Below are 14,782 nucleotides of genomic sequence, written 5' to 3' on the forward strand. Positions count from 1 at the left end.
TGATAGATTTCAAAGTTTAAAGAAAATGAGATTAAGTAGGGAGTCATTTCCTTTACAAAAAGAATAATCATACTCTAGTTTAAGCTTGGACAAAAATGAGAATTTCCTGCTTTTGCTAGTTATTCTTTGTAAGGCATGGATCAAGGGATAGAAAAATTTCAGGTGTACTGCAGAACCCCAAAAGAAATTAAGTTTTGCATCACTATGCACTACTTAAACAGTACTTGAACATGAATCAGACCAATTCTTCCACAAAGCATATGTGCTTAAAAGCCATTTTTAGGGAGGTATTTCACTGCTTATGGGATGATGAATAATAATGGCTTGTCTAAGTATGTCGCATTCCTCCTTGTTTAGTTGTCCTTTCCTAAGTACTTGGGGGAGCCATGGTAGCCTTTCTAGGCCTAATTTTGTTATCTTCTCACTTTCTTAAAACTGTATACGACTGTGCACTTTTGTCCTCTGGATCAGAGTGCTTGATTGTACAAGGGTAGAAACAGACCCTGAGTTAACCTGGAATTATCTCAGGAGGTGCAGCGAGGCAGTTCAGCTCTTAGGATACCTGATACAGGAACATCAGCTCTAGTGAGTTCCCGTGATCCATTTAATGTCTTCATTCTTTGGAAGCTACTGCTATTAGCAGACTTTATAGGTAGGTAACGCTCATTTTGGTTGCTTTGTAGTGTTATTTTTCCAAATTCATTATTTAAAAGGTCATTTTCCAAGGTTGCTAGGTCTGAAATGACTGTTCTTGGCAGCAGCTCCAACTGTCTCTTCATTTCATTAATTTTCTTGCTGAATCGTGGATTTGTTCTGTAAAATACATATATCCAATTAATTTTTCAGTATAAAAGGCAGAGACTGCCCATAAAAAGGAATTTTAGACTTTCAAACTGCATTTAGCAGATGGTTTTAAAGGTATTTAATTTCTTGTTTCCTCAAGTGCGGCTTCTGTTATTTAAATGTGTGGTGCCTTTAGCCTGGTAAAGAAGCAGGACTTGACATTCCAGGCATGCCTACCAGTCCTCTTGGTCTCAGAACCTTCCTTGATTAAAAGCTGCGGGAATGGGCGATAAGGGGCAGGATTGTAGGTCCCTTTCAGACCTTTAAAATGACGGTTTTAATGCTCTCCATCTCCTGGAATAAATAGTCCTGCCAACTACAGTGATCAGTGTCCTCCAGCAAAGGAGAGGACATCACCCTTCACAGTGTCAGTTCACCAGCGTGGCAACCAGGTAGGATCTTTCTTATATGGGTCGTAGACTGAACTCTCTTAAGAATTAGATTTTTCTGTTAGTTAATCAAATACAACCCAAAAACGCAGCATCAAACCCAGCAAGGATTAAGGGAGCCACGAGGTGGCAGTTCTGCTGCACAGAATGCCTAAAGCTGAATCACTTTGCAGGCTGGTAAAAAATACAAAAAGAGACAGACAAACCAACCCAACTTTCACGCACAGAAGGAAAGTAAACTTGTTCTTATAAACAGCCATTTAAAGTCAGGAGTTAAAAGCATCACATGGATTCCTTTCAACCTAACCAGGAGCTGGGCTCGATGATCCTTGTGTGTGCGTAACTCTCTTCCAACCCAAGTTATTCTATGCTAGACTTTCTGTAAAACAAAAACTTAGAAACTGCCTTATTCAGTATCTCAAGTCAATGAAATCTCTTTAAACTTAATATTCCATTTTCCCATGTTTCCATGACCATTTTCAAACTACCTGATATTTTTTTGATAAGGAAAGGTGTGCACCAATACTGGTGTTCTTGGGATGTACAGTTTTCATGCGCTGTTTCCTTTCAGGAAAGTTTTAGGGAAGGTTTTAAGTTTATATTTGATTATCTTGCATGTCCTTTTCTAGCCAGGTCATAGTAAGTTTTTGCAAAATGTAATTGCTTGGAGGTTTCTTTTTATTCATAGTGTAAATCTATTTCAGTTTCCCTGAATGTTGGGGGGCCATTTGATTTTTTTTTTTTTTGGTGACTTCCAGAGTGTGTGGTTGAGAGTCAGTATAAAAAAAAATGCCTTGCCAGTTGTCTAAAACGTCTCCCTTTGGTTGTAGCTCTGTACTGTGGTAAGCAAGTGCTCTCTGCCTGTGATCTTAGATGGTCTTTTGCCAATCCTTGGTAAAAGTGTTGGGGGGAAGGCAGGAATTCTTACAACAGCAGCAGGAAGACAAGGGTTTGTGCAGCAAAGCTAGCCTGGGTTTAGCACAAAGTTAATGGAATTTTGTATTTGACTGACTTTTGGCTATTGCTTAGTAATTAAGAGACCTGTCCAGGAATTTCTGACTAAGATGCAGCGGAGTTATGAGACTCCAAACAGCTTTCCTAACAAACTCCTAACGAGTTTGGAGGCCTGTGTGAAAGCATGTGGATTCATGGCTGGTGCACTTTGCATTTGGAGATAATTTCTCTGCTGCAGTGTCAGCTCACGCTTGTGCCAAGCTTGGGACTATCCAGAAGTAGTTCACAGCTGAAGCAGGGAAATGTGGAACTGTGGTGGTGTCAGATCTGTTTTAAACTTCAGCCTCAGCCTTTCTCATGGAATGGGCATGACTGGCTTAAACTGCACAGTACAAAATCCTCAAGTCTGGATGAACAAAACCAGTCTATAGCCATGGCTCCTACCTGGGAGTGGTATAGAAAAGAGAAGAATGTAGGAAGGAGCAGAGTTATAACATGTTATTGCAGGAGATGAAATTGTGAATAAAAACTGATGAATCATGCTTTGGGCAAATGCATTTGTACGCCTACAAGCCTGACAGATTTCTTTGGGCATGAAAAGTACACCTCCAGCTGCAGCTGCTTTACTTCTGCTTAATGTTGAAAAAAGTACTTTATTAATGAGGATTGTAGACTAGTTCACCTGCACTGTAGTGACCACATTGCTCTGTTTATTTCTAAAATTGTTTTCAGAGCTATGGCAGTCCAGTCAGACTTTCCCATTAATACTTTATTAGCAGAAGCCAATTCTGTTATAGATGCTGGAAATTTGCTTTTCTGTCTGCTTATATGTGCACCATATGCCTGGAAGACTTATGGAAGACTTTGTTTTCTGCCTTTTCTGCGGCAGCTGCTGGGCTAATATGCCTTTATTCCAATGGTAGTTTTTACTCAGTAGGGAAAACGTTTTAAATGTTCTTTTTTTTTTTCTTTCATAAGCATCTTTCTGGAAAAAGTAGCTGGACATATTTCTTCTTAAAATGAACATTTCTATCAGTAATTCCCTTAAACAATACTAACCCTGACTTCAGAGAGTGAAATTTACCAGTCTGATGCTTTTCCTGCCTTTGTTGAACAGCTGAGCCCTGCACCTGGTGTGGTAGCATCCGGGATTACAGGACAAATTGTAGATTTAGGGACAGAATTAACAGCAAGACGCTTCCAGGCAGAACTAAGTCATTAATCTGGGTCGGGGAAATTTGTTTTACTAAGGAGGCAGTATTGAAATGGCAGCGCATTCAAGATCAAAGTTTACCTGTTGAGAGGCTTTGTGAGAGCAGAGTAATTGCAGCAGTTCAGACACCCACAGAACTGCGCTCTGGTGTGGTTCGATCCTTCAGGGTTTGGTTTCAGGTGTGCTCGCGGTGCTCGGATGTTCAGGGATGCTCAGGGATAACGTGGATATGGGTCCTGCCCAGGGACCAGGGGTGAGCTCAGCTCCTCATCTCCCCTCACAGCTCCTCACAGGGCTGTGACCTGTACAGGCACAAAATGCTGCACGTCAGAAATTATCCCCCCACAAAAGATGTAAAACAAGGCTTGAACACCACCGTTATCTACCAAATGGTACAGAAGGCTGAGAGAGTTTGGGCTGTTTTGCCTGGAGATTAGAAAACGCCAAGGAAACCTCAGAGCCCCTCCTAGTTAAAGGGGCTACGAAGGGGTTTTGACAAGGGATGGAATGGTATGATGGAGAATACCCTCTCTCCACCGAAAGCTAGACTTAGATTAGATAGATGAAAGAAACTCTTCCCGGGGCGGGTGGTGAGACCCTGGCACAGGCTGCGCACAGAAACCGCGGCTGCCCCATCCCTGGCAGTGCTCAGTGCCGGGCTGGACAGAGCTTTGCGCACCCTGCTCTAATGGAAGGTGTCCCTGCCCGCGGCACAAGAATTGTAACAGGATGCTCTTTACAACCCAACCATTCCTCGGTCCCCTGACCGCCCTCCCCTCTGTCCCGTCCCATCCCGGCGGGGCTCGGCGGCTCCGGCGCGGCCCTGCGGGCGCTCCCCGGGGTGGCCCCTCACGGCCGGGGCCGGGCGCGCTCCGCTTTACGGCTGCTGAAAACTCCCTGGGCGGGCCGTGCGGCGCCGGGCACCGCGCGGGGCAGCGCAGGTACCGCCGGGTACCGCGGGGCACAGCGAAGGTACCGCAGGGCACAGCGCAGGGCGGCGCAGGTACCGCGGGGCACAGCGCGGGTACCGCGGGGCAGCGCAGGTAACGCCGGCTCGGGCGGACCAGGGGCGGGCGGGACACCCGGGCTCCTCGCCCCGAGCCCGGCTGTCAGCGCGGAGGAGAGCTCGGTCAGCTCCGTGCGTGTTTTTTTTTTTTTTTTTTTTTTTCCTAAAAGTTACTCAGACCTTGGGGAAATGAAAGGATCCGCGGCTGCTTCTGCGAGGGCTCCGGGCTGGAGCTGGTTTGGGGTAGGAGCGGTAAATGCGCCGTGCGGACGGTCCCGCACAGCCCGGAGCTCCCGCTCTCTCTCCATCCCTGGTTCCCACTGCCCGCGGGGAGCCGCTCCGTGTTCTGCTCTTTGCTTTCTGTTCGCCCAGAAACGGGACACGAGCGTGGTGTCTCTCGCCCGAGTTTAGAAACTGAACGGTGTGTTTACTAAATATTGAAACAGACTCCCCAAAACACAGTGAGCTGTGTCAAGTGTTGAAAACTTTCTGCAAGCCGTGAGCGCAGTCGGGAGGATGGCAGGACGCGCTCCCCTCGGGGTTTGGGGTGTGCTCAGGGTACCAGAAACGCAGCTGGGAAATTTCGCAACTTTCAGTCTAGGACAACATTGTCATTGTCGCTCTTCTATGTCATCCTCGGTGTCTTTGTTTCTGCATCCATGCAGAGCTCCTTGACTTCGGCAGGTGTTCGTCTCCTGTAGCTGAGACGGCCTCAAAATTGTAATTAAAATAAACTCCGTAACGAGCGTGGAGTTGACACTTGCAAAACAGCACTGAGGCATCTCGCTGACTTCAGCTGAAACTTGCGGAATTGTTGCTGACTCATCAGGACAGAAATATTCGGGGGAGAAATAAAGAATTTAGATTTTTAACCCTGATATGAACGGCCTGTTTCATGTTGGCTTATTTATTACTCGGTACATATTTCTTGCATTTACAGGCAAATTTATTTGTTCAGTGGTTAGCATATGGAAAGCATTAGATGACTGAAACTGTAACAATGCCAGTCTTGTATCTCAAGCAATATCTGTATGTATTTTTAGAATTTTAATCTAAAGAGCTCTTGTATGAGTCCCAGTACATCCATAACACAGCATTTATCTTTGCTATCATCAAAATACTAAAAAGTGTCTCCTGAATTTTGGTCATGGATCACATTCCTAGTAGATGTCTTAACTGTATGATAATCTACCATAAAGTTAATGACCTGAAACAAGCTGAAGAGTGATCTTTTGTCGTTTATCTCTAGGAAGTTTTTTTTCTACTGGAGTTTATTAATTAAAAATTTTACTCCAGAGCTACACACACAACATTTTGTTTAAAAAGTTATCCCACAGAAACATCCTTTTTTCCAAGTTTCATCAGATATTTCTTGGATTTAGTGTCTGTCTAAACTTTGCAGAGTTGTTTTTTCACATCCTTAAAATTATGAGAGTTTTACATTGCTGAAGATATTGGCTGAAACAATACTAACAGGTCACATTGTTTGATAATGAAGCAGCATTTTGTTTGTGATAATGGAAAAATGGTATTTTTTGCATTGAACAGTTGGGTGCAGGTTGTTTATCTGAAGCAGAAAATAAGGTTTAAATGGGAAGAAAGTCAGAATTGTCTAAGTTAATAGAAAGATGCTTGTGGTTCACATGGATGTCACAAGCTGCAGTTTTTGGTAGCAGCTCCCATAGTCATGCTGGATCATATGACTTCTCGCTCCGTTAATCCTCATAGCTGAAGTCTTTGCTTGTCACTGCTGTGGTACATACCTGCATTATTTCTTCCCCCTTTTTAAATAACCTCAGGCTATGAATACAAACCAGACAAGAATAGACCTTCAAAGTGCTTTATCTCCCCCTTAATAAACAGATTTATTTCAGAAGTTCTTTGTGATTCACATGTAATCCTCCAGGGAACGTGTGCTGTAGATCTTCATTATGGCAATCTGTCAAATAGACATTTCTAAATCCTCAGACTTTTTCAGTGGCTCTGGATCTTCTACTCCAAACCTAATTTTGTTGGCAAGGCCAGCATTCCTGCAGCATAGAATTGCCTAAACACTGCTTGGGAAGTGTTATGCTTTCTCGTTTTGTTTGGTTTCTTTTTCTTCTTTTCCAACCCTCTCCTCCCCTGTGATATTTGCTTTGGTGTTTGGACACGTGCATTATAAATACATTTATAAATGAGTTCATTAGGAGTATGCAATGTAATATGAGGACATCATTGATAGATGGCTCTGAATTAAAAATTAGTAGGACTGGGATCCTGTTTGGCATTTTTGTGCAGATCATACTTCGTTTTGCAAGTAATCCTGCTACGTAATGGGCCTTGTCTGCAGCTGTGGGATCCAGATACTGATGTGGAAATTGCCTCCAGTAAGCAACTCAGTGTTCTGACTGGGAAAGGAGTTTCTAGCCAGGTGAGGGTCAGTCTCTTCTTCTAAATAACAAGTAAAAGGACAAGAAGAAGCTGCTTATGCCTGGGGGGGGGTTTAGATTGGATGCTGGAAAAAAATTCTTCACAGAAAAAGACTGTTGAGCACTGGAACAATCTGCTCAGGAGAGTGGTGGAGTTGTCATGCCTGGAGGAATTTAGAAGATGTGTAAATGTGACACTTGGGGACACTTTTTAGTGTTGGGCTTGGCAGTGCTGGGTTAGTGGTTGGACTCCATGTTCTTAGAGGCCTTTTCCAGCCTAGGAGGTGCTGTGATTCTATCGTCAGTTGAAAACAAAGCATTGTGTTCTCAAAGACTTGGCAACATGTGCACCACAGCGCTTTGTTCCTCCTCAGGCGTGCATCTCTTGGGTCTGTCAGTGTGCCTGGTTAATGCTGCTGTGCAGGGAAGCAGCAAAGGTCGCTGTTCATCCTCCAGTACCTGTACAGTTTCAAAAAACCGATAATCAAGTGCACCTGTCACAGCCCAGGCTGAGTGCAGAAAAGGAGTTGTTTCCTCTCAGCCATCTTCTTGCCATGGGAGCTGTTGGTCAGTTGGGATCTAGCAGGGAAAAAAGAGACTGCATATCTGAAAACATAGTCAAGAAGTAAGCAAATGAAGGTTCACCAACACTGCTTCTTCTGGCTTCTTGTGCAAATGTGTTTGCAGTTCTTCGTGGATATCTGAGGCACAGAATAGGCACAGGAACTGAATAAAAATGGGAATATGCTATTATTTATTACTGATCTGTTACTTGTGTTGAAAATTGATGATACAACACTATTGACATGGGTTGTTGGCCTCATTAAGCCTTGGCTTTGAATTCAGGCTGGTTAACTCTACACGCTACTAAGTACATCATTCCACATTATCCAGAGCCAGAGGATTCAGCAGTCACACAGTTGTTCTGGGCTTTCTGCTTGAAAATCAGAGGGATGTGTCTCCCAAACACATGTAGGGAGGGGGATATATGCAACAGGGAAGTTGAATTGGTAGAATTGTTGGGTCTGTTGTTTAGTTTTCTCTGGATTGCTTGTTTTAGCTTCTCAGTTAACTGTTTTCCATGTAAATACAGATTAATTTGAGGGAACTTGTAGAAAAGCTCCAATATGGCCCAATCTCTATGTGACTGGGCAGGAAATGTACCGTGTCTTTGCATTTGGCACTAGTGAGATCACACCAAGAATCTTCTGTCAAGTTTGGGTGTTCATACTTCAAGCAGGATGTTGGAGTCAAAGAGACTTCAGAGAAGCACTCTAAGAATGAAAAAGGGCTGAAAATAGCTCCTGAGGGAGAAATTCTAAGAGCTCAGTATGTTAAATATTATCAAAGAGAAAGGAGGGGAGGGACTTGATTGCAGTGTTAGAGTGTGCGCCTTGTGAACTGAAATTTCTGATGAAGCAGAAAATGATGGGATATGAAGATCTGGCTAAAATATGAGCCAGATGCATTTGCAGTAGAAATAAGAACTGCATCTTCAGCAAGAGGGTAATTTATTGCACATAATGGTAGGATATTCATCAAAGGAAAATTTTAATTCGAATACGGTATTATTCCTTTAAGATGTACCTGAGTAAAACTTAATTGAGGGCATGTGTCCATGTGCTACACAAGTCACAGCAGATGATCAAAGTATTTTTTTCTGTATCTAAATACTTGCATGTACATAAAAAGACAATCATAAAATATGGTTAGCCCAGGAGACTGTTGAAATTAGAACAGAACTGATGGATAACGGAAGACTTTTAGTGTCTAAAATGCCTGGAAATGATGAATCACAGGATACTTAGTCGGGAGAGATGTCTGGAAATCCTATAGTCCAACCTCCAAAACAAAGAATTCTTAAACAAGAATTTGTTTTAACCGTACTGAAGGTTGAAAAGTTGGGTTGGCGAGTAATTCTTTAGCAATGCAAAGATGTCATTACACTCAATTTCTGCATTCGGAGGTCTTGGCCATTTTACATACTTATTTAATGTGCCAGTTGCTAAGATTCCTTACAGGTTTTCATGAAAGTGCTGTGGATATTAAGGTGGTTGAAGTTCAGAATCTGAAAGAAAGGTGAAATTAAAAAAAAAAACAACAAAAAACCCAAAAATCCTGCTGTCATTGAGTAAGTTTCATAGAAGAGAACACTTGGACTGCTATAGAAAACTGCTGAATACAACACGGTGGTAACAGAACATACTGTGTGTGTGTGGGAATTAATGGAGGGTTTGCAAGGAGGGATTTGTAGATCCTGCAGAGATTTGGGGGAAATCTGTGTTATAATGCATTATCTCCTGCAGTGAAGAGCCAGCAGGAATGTTCTGAGGTTTTTCCTGTGCTCAGTTTTACATGCCTTTAGCAGTCAATGCTTTCAGGTCTTAGGCTTAGTGGAATTGTAGGCAGCTGTGCTGGTTTTGCTGGGGATAGAGTTAATTTTCTTCCTAGTAGCTGGAACGGGGCTATGCTTTGGATTTGTGCTGGAAATGGTGTTGATAATAAAGGGATGTTTTGGTTAGCTCTGAGTAGTGCTTGCACAGAACCAAGGCCTTTTCTGCTCCTCACCCCACCAGTGAGGGGGCTGGGGATGCACAAGGAGTTGGAAGGGTCAGAGTTGGGACAGCTGATCCCAGTGACCCTGGGAATATTCCAGACTAAGTGGGGTTGTGCTTAGCATAAAGCAGGGAAGCAGAAAAGGATGACATCTGGAGTGATGGCACTTATTTTCCCAAGTCATTTTTACATGTGGTGGATCCAGGCTTTTCTGGGGTTGTCTGAACACCTGCCTGACCATGGGAAGTGGGGAACAAATTCCATGTCTGGTTTTGCTTTCGTGCACAGTTTTTACTTCACCTGTTAAACTGGCTTTATCTCAGCCCATGGCTTTTCTCACTTTTCTGATTCTCTCCCTCTTCTCACAGTGGGGGAGTGGCTGTGTGGGGCTGAGTTGGACCCCCTCGCTGGGGGTTAAACTGTGACAGCAGCAGGAGGAGAAATGAAAGAATGGAACATCAAAATAGCAAACCCTCGCTTTGACACAGTTTGACAGGATGAGCAGAAGTCAAGCTGCAGCACAAGTCAAATAAGATATGCCTGTCTTGTATAAACTCTTCAGCTTTATGGAGAACTTGTCAGGAATCAGCCTTCAATATGATGAGAGATCATCAAAATAAATGGAAAGGGCCAAGCTAAGAGCACATCACTCAGTGAAACCAGTCTTTTTTCTTAAACCCCAGAGGATACTGAAGCAATGACCAGGGGATTGATTAGGGAGCGAGGTTTGGTGAACCAAATCATGTATATGATGAGGACCAGCTGCTTATAAAACTGCAGCAAATTGCAGCAGGAAAAGTCTGCAGCTGGAAGGATTTTTGAGCGTCTGAAGGTGATTGTGCTTCTTGTCTCAAGGGATTATGTGCAAGTATCCAGAAAGTTTCATGATACATGCTGAAGAGAGAGCTGGATATTTGTTGTATTGCTCAATGTAAGTGTTGGAAAAAGCTGAAAAAGTGGAGGTTTTGGGGCTCAGTCCACAAATTTTAAGCCATTTACTTTGATTGCGCACTTCCTTACAAATGTTTAACAGCTTAGAAACAGCTGGATGATGGATGATTCTGAAGGCTGCAATTACAGAAAAACCTGCAGCAGTAAGTGTGCAAGACAGAGATGTTTGACCATGTGTTGTTTTTCTCCTTACTAGCAGCAGAAACTAATTCATAGGTGAATTCATACTTTCCTTCAGGATTGTTTTTAGTTGTTATTCTTTTTAGGCATTTATTTTTGTGTTCTAAGTAGTTCTATAAAAGTTCTGCATTTATTTTATATTTCTGTTCATGTTAGAGATTACCTAAATTTGTTTCAAGCTTTGTCTTTGCAATGGTGGTAAAAATTTAACTTTCATAAAACATAAGATTTTTTTTTATGCACTGACTTAGGCTGTTAATATGTGTGATATAAGATGTCATGGGCCAGGTTTGTGGTTTAAAAAGATTAACTTTAGTAAAACTGTAATGTAGAGTGATGGGTGAGAAATTTTTTAAAAAAGCTAATTATTTGCAGAAAACCATGTGTATACTGACAATTTCCAAGTAGACTTGGGTGTATTTATCTGCCCATTATAGTTCTTATTTTACAGATGAATATGCTAAGTGCTATTCAGAATTATTTGGCCATATGTTCCTGTTTTTATGGAACTTCATTTTGCGGGCTCTTTATATAAATAAAGTTTTCTCTTCATGATGGAATATACTAAGAGGGAGAGAAAAGAATGTTATTTCAAATGTTATACCTTTTGCAAAAGAGCAGATGGTGTTTATATGTGGGGCTTCGAGGAAGTTTTACACTTTGAAACTACTGCTTTATTCCAGATTGTCTGAGAGAAAGGTGGTTTTAGCTCCTGTGGAGCATCCCAGGTTGTGTCATAGCTGATCTCAGGGTGTTCTAAAGCCAGCAGAGTTGTGGGGTTACGCTGACCCTTTGTCACTGTGTTTGTATAATGTGGATTGTTCCCAAGTGCGGGCAAGAGTTGCTTGCCTAGAGTTTATTTTGTGCAGTACTTTGGCAAGAGTGGTCCTGAGCGAGGTGACACTGAATGGTTTCGAGCTTCTGCATCTTTATTTGTGCCTTTTAAGACTTGACTCTTCCAGTTTTCAAATTTCCAGCTTTGGAAGTTGTCGGGGAACAGTCCCGTGGTGACACAAGTCAGCCCCTTCAGCACCTTTGGACAGCTCACCACCACCACAGCTGGTTCTCTGCAGTCAATTTGATGCCTCATTGGCACTAAATGTGATCCAAAATCCCCTGGGAAAAAACAGTAGGCAGATGATGAATTTTCTTAGTTGTCTTTTAATATGAAATTTGAAATCCACTGGTCATGCCAATGGTGAGAAAAAATGAACTTGTTAGTAAAGTCTCAGAGGAACTTTTAGGTGGGTGCTGCAGGCTGCATTGACACATTAAATTATTAAACATGACTTTTTACAAATGTGTTCCAAGACATTTACATCTATGAATCACAAACATCACGCTGGGTGAGACTAAAGGCAGGGATTTATGTCGTTTTGCTGTCCACATTAGTTAATTGTTTTTCACTATTCCCTTGCTTAGTTATTGGGGGTTTTTATGACAATATTTGGGCACGTTAAGAAGCATATTTTCCTCATGGTGATTCGCTTCAAATAACTTTGTTTTAGTACTATTTTGGTAGGAACAAATCCGTATGGGCTCTGGCACAGAAATAATGTCTTGCATGAATATTTGAAATGTAATTAGAGAGCAGCAAAAAATACTGAACTGCTGTAGATACACACCTTGTATCTACAACAAATAAAGCGTTATGTTGGGGGCTTAGAGAATTTTGTAATCTTCCTGTTGACACTGCAGTTGTTGTGGGAGCCACTGCAGAGCATCTGCTGCCTGAAGGAGCTCCCTGTGAGGAGGAAACTGAAACCTTGGGGTCACCTGTGTACAAAAATGGAATGTACTGTGCCTCTGGCTCTGGCCTCTGAGGCTCAGCTATGGAAGCCTAATAAAATGTTAGTGGATTTACTCATTTAGAGGACTCTGACAATACCTGTGGAAGAAAATAATTGGCTTGATCAGGCTCTTGCTTCCTTTAACTATTAAAGAAGGTTGTGCCCTCATCCCCATTCTGTAAGAAAGCCACTGCAGCCATGCATTAGGGAGGAAAAACCAAAAAGTTTTGATTAGACAGGGGAGATAGTTACATGATGACAGAAAAATGCCTCTGGAATTTTTATTTTAGTAGTGAGACGTTGCACTACTGCATATTTTTACTGTATCAACTGAGAATAAAGCCTATTCAGTATTATTTATGTAAGTGCTTCCACAAGAGAGGCAGTGCTGTGGGACACTCAAAGCCTTGTTTTCAGACCAAAGTGTTGGCCCAGAGATGATGTGTGAGCATGTGCTCAACATGTTCAGTGCTCAGTGGTTATTCAGCCTCTCTGGGCTGCAGATAAGTACGCAGAAGTATCCAGTGTTCTCCTGGGATGGAATGAGAACAAATGCAAAGATATTTTTAAGTCAAACTGAATTCTTGTTTTCTTACCAGCTAATCACATGTATTAGATGCTTGATGAGTTTCTGCTGTCTGAAAAACAGATTCAACATGGGCAAATATGTCTGGCGCAAGCCAGATGGTTTGATTTTTGTCTTCATGGAAGGAGTAGGAAAAAATACATGTAGTGAGCAGAGAGGCTGTGGAGAATGTGGTGCTTACAGGGAAAAATAAAAATTACTTCTCTATCCTGATCAATTACTAGCCTATGCAGTTTTAATAAAGAGCTTTTCTTGATTGCCAAGTTGTGGCTTCTTTTCACTTGCTTCATCCACCTACTTGTAATGCTTTGAAAATGACTATTTTGGGATGTGTTCTCTTGCTTTCATCCTTAGTCAAAAAAGGGTTTTTTCCCTCCTGTTTCCTAACAGCTGTTTTTCATAAGTGTGTGTGTGGATAAATACTAATTTCCCCTGTGGTCTAGCTGGCTTTTCTGCACTGTTAATGCTCCACCACAGCAAAAAGTGATTCTGTATCTACACTTCATTCTTGGTGTGTTTTGTATGCCAGCAATTAGGTGTAGATTTTGAAGCTGAGTGGGTGATTAACTCTGAAAGTGTAAATTCACTAACTTTGCATGTCTGTTTTACATGGGTTTCACTATCTAACCAGTTCTTAGGAACACTTCTGTTTTTCTAAGAGCAAAACATGTCTGCTCTGCACGAGAAAAAAAAAAAAACAAACCAAAATAGGTTTCTAGTATTTTTTAAAATTTAATTAATGTGAATATTCAAAGATCCAGCAGTTCAGAATCAGAAAGTCCCAGGAACAAAAATATTCCTGGAATATGTGTTCCGAGGTAGGATACTTCTCTGGCACAGGTGTGGAGTTTTAGCTTTGTTTGTTTGGGTTTTTTTAGTAAAGTTATTGTTTTGCTTTTCCTTTTGTTTGTGAAATGGAGCATCTGCTGCTTTGTTCTTTTGAGCAATGTAAAGATGGTTCTTGCAAATAAGAATTACTGATATACTTTTGAGTACAGGGAACTGAAATGAAATACAGGTTTTCATATGTAGCAGTTATACACTGATGTACAAAGACAATAAAGAGTTTTTTATATATGTACAGTCTTGATCAGCTAGGCTCGTGGCCTCTGAGTTTGTAGTTTCCAGAAAGGCTGTAGGAAATACTTATAGGAATTTTTCTGAGTGCCTATGCTAAGAGGGATCTGAGGTGTATTAAAGGAAGTGTGCATTTCTTAGGAAATAGCAAGTTTGAAGAATTATGGAATTGCTATTTCAAGTTACGTGCCAGTAACCTGAGACTATCTCCCTTTTGAAAAAAGTTCTGGTTTTCTCTTACACACTCCAGGATTGAAGTGTGTTTGTTTTCTGGCTGCTGATGGATCAGGGCTTGCTGGAGTTGTCTGTGTGTCAGAGCAGAGGGACTGACAGCCCCTGGAAGGGGTGGGGTGAAACTCTCTGGTGTTCTCCAGCCTTCCTTCCAGTGAAGGACTTGTGTTCCCATACTTGAAAGGAATGGAAAAAGCATTAGTAAATATAAAATTTTTGTTGAATCATTGTGAGTAAAATACTTGTTCTTGTTGCTACTTCCTAAGGCAGAATTTTTTGGTTTGCTCTATTTTGCTCATCCAAGTATTGATGAGAAACTTGAAAAAACTTAATCTTGTGAGAAACAGAAGTGTGTTTTTGAAACAAAGTACTAATGCATAAGGACTACTTTCTGCTCTTTGTTTTTCTTATTTGGTTTTATTTTCCCCCCTTTTAGAAAAAAATATCTTTCTAGATCTAGATCCTTCTAATCTCTTAAGTGGCAAAGCCTAAGTAATTTTTTTCCTTTTTCTAGCAGATACTCTGTGTGATTCAGTTTTGAAGTCAAATTCCTTCTATGTTTAATGGAGACATTTCTTTTTCTTTATTTTGGTTG

At 41.6% G+C, this 14,782-nt stretch overlaps 1 protein-coding gene across 5 annotated transcripts in view; it reads left to right on the top strand.

The window, feature by feature from the left end:
* The first annotated feature begins 4,199 nt into the window (after positions 1 to 4,199).
* Positions 4,200 to 14,782, top strand: part of NAALADL2 (N-acetylated alpha-linked acidic dipeptidase like 2) — a 400,688-nt gene continuing 390,105 nt past the window's right edge. The window contains exon 1 of one of the 5 annotated variants that reach the window (XM_030954170.1): positions 4,200 to 4,442. The gene's annotated coding sequence lies outside the window, so the exon portion shown is untranslated. Of the gene's footprint in view, positions 4,443 to 10,328; positions 10,467 to 14,345; positions 14,417 to 14,782 lie in introns of those variants that run through there. The other 4 variants (XM_030954173.1, XM_030954172.1, XM_030954174.1 and 1 more) reach the window with 4 other exon arrangements.

This window comes from Camarhynchus parvulus, chromosome 9, assembly GCF_901933205.1.
Source record: "Camarhynchus parvulus chromosome 9, STF_HiC, whole genome shotgun sequence".
In the NCBI taxonomy this organism is placed as follows: domain Eukaryota; kingdom Metazoa; phylum Chordata; class Aves; order Passeriformes; family Thraupidae; genus Camarhynchus; species Camarhynchus parvulus.